The sequence below is a fragment of the Cebus imitator genome, unplaced genomic scaffold (assembly GCF_001604975.1).
Source record: "Cebus imitator isolate Cc_AM_T3 unplaced genomic scaffold, Cebus_imitator-1.0 Scaffold552, whole genome shotgun sequence".
NCBI lineage: Eukaryota > Metazoa > Chordata > Mammalia > Primates > Cebidae > Cebus > Cebus imitator.
Window position 1 is genome coordinate 1,001,665 of NW_016107867.1, and position 2,556 is coordinate 1,004,220.

Below are 2,556 nucleotides of genomic sequence, written 5' to 3' on the forward strand. Positions count from 1 at the left end.
TGATCCAGAGTCTTGTTCTGTCATCCAGGCTGGAATGCAGCCTGTGTTGTGTGTGTGTGTTGTTTGTTTTTGAGATGGAATCTGCTCTGTTGCCCAGGCTGGAGTGCAATGGCACGATACTTGGCTCACTGCACCCTCCGCCTCCCAAGTTCAAGCAATTCTCCTGCCTCAGCCTCCCAAGTAGCTGGAATTACAGGCTCCCGCCACCACGCCCGGGGCCTGTAATTTTTTTTGTATTTTTAGTAGAGACGGGATTTCACCATGCTGGCCAGGCTGGTCTTGAACTCCTGACCTCAAGTGATCCTCCCACTTTGGCCTCCCAAGGGGCATTTAAATGTAAGGGCTGCCGTCCAGAATAAAAAAAAGTAAGGGCTGCCCAGGGGTTCCAAGTGGGCATGAAAGGCTGGGAGGGGCCCTAGCCATTGCCTTTTTTGTTACTGTTGTTAAGGCTGACAGTTTTTTGTTTGTTTGTTTTTGAGATAGGGTCTCGCTGTCCCCCAGGCGCGATCTTGGCTCACTGCAGCCTCGATTTCTCTGGCTCGAGTGATCCTCCCACCTCAGCCTCTGGAGTAGCTGGGACCACAGGCGCCACCACCCCGCTTGCTTAATTTGTGTGTGTGTGTGTGTGTGTGTGTGTGTGTGTGTATATTTTTTTTTTTTAAAAGATGGGGTTTCACCATGATAGCCAGGCTGGTTTTGAACTCCTGACCTCAGGTGATCCACCCACCTGGGCTTCCCAAAGTGCTAAGATTACAGGTGTGAGCCACCGCGCCTGGGCTCGTATATTTTTTGTAGCGTGACCCATGCATGACTCCCAGCCCAGTATTAAAAAAACCCCAAACATTGCTAGGTGAAGTGGCTCACGCCTGTAATCCTAGCACTTTGGGAGGCCAAGGTGGGCAGATCACTTGAGGTCAGGAGTTTGAAACCAGCCTGGCCAACATGGTGAAACCTCATCTCTAATAAAAATACAAAAAATTAGCCCAGTGTGGTGGTGGACACCTGTAATACAGATACTTGGGAGGCTGAGACAGGAGAATTGTTGAACCTGGGAGGTAGAGATTGCAGTGAGCCAAGATCGTGCCACCGCACTCCAGCCTGGGCAACAGAGCGGATTCCATCTCAAAAACAAACACACACACACACACACACACACACAGCCCCCAAACATTTAAAAAACAAACAAGGCCGGGCACAGTGGCTCATGCCTGTAATCCCAGCACTTTCGGAGGCCGAGGCAGGTGGATCACTTGAGGCCAGGAGTTGGAGAGCTGACTAGCCAACATGGTGTCTCTACTAAAAATACAAAAATTAGCCAGGCATGGTGGTGCGAGCCTGAAATCTCAGCTACTTGGAAGCCTGAGGCAGGAGAATAGCTTAAACCTGGGAGGTGGAAGTTGCAGTGAACCAATATCGGGCCACTGCACTCCAGCCTAAGTGACAAGAGCCAGACTCTGTCTTAAAAAAACGAATCAAAACGAAAATGAAAATAAATAAATAAAAGCTGGGCATGGTGGTGTGCGCCTGTGGTCCCAGCTCCTCAGGAGGCTGAGGTGGGAGGATCTCTTGGGCCCAGGCGTTGGAGGCTGCAGTGAACTGCACCCACTGTACCCCAGCCTGGGTGACACAGACCCCATCTGAAAACAAAACAAAAGCAAAACAGGAAAACAAAAATAGTTATATATTTTTAATGTTTGCACTTAAGAAACTGATGCTTTTAACACAGTAATACATTACAATATGATATTCACAATATTGTTATAAGAGAAAAATAATACATAAGGCAAGGTAATGAGGCCTAGTTCCTAATGAGCGTTTTCTTTCAGTTCAATGTCTCTGGGTCCAGAATACTAGTTTGAGGATAAAACAAAGGTTTAGATTTTAGAGTTTTGGCTGGGTGTGTTGGCTTGGGCCTGTAATCCTTGTACTTTGTGGGGGCAAGATGGGAGAATGGCTGGAGCCCAGAAATTTGAGTTTACAGAGATCATGCCATTGCACTTCAGCCTGGGCAACAGAGTGAAACCTTGGTTCTGAAGAAGGAAAAAAAGGTTCCGATAACACGTAGTTGAAGACCTGTTGTAGTTGTTCCCCTTCTCCACTAAGGACTTCTTCTGGGACTCCTACACCTCCTCTGCCTAATTTCTTCTAAAGAATCCAAGAGCTTCAAACCACCTTGTCTCTTAGATTGGCCAAAACGCTGAGATCTGTGGTATCTGAAGTTGGGGATCCCAAGGAGAAGGAAGGTTCCTGAGGATCCTGCTGAGACAAGAGAACCCTTGTATGCCTCAAGTCAGACTTCTCAGGGCCCATCACTTGCAAAGATCACCCACTACAAAAATTGTCTGGGGCAATTTCAGTACCTTTTCTAGATATTTCCATTCTCTTAGATTCCAGGTGGCACCAGGCTGCTTCCAGGCTTGAGGAATATAACAATTGTTAATTTTTTCATCTTCTTTTTTTTGTTTGCCTATCGATGGGTTTCTTTTTTTTTTTTTTTTTTTTTTTTTTTTTTTTTTTTTTTTTTTTTTTTTTTTTTTTTTTTTTTTTTTTTTTTTT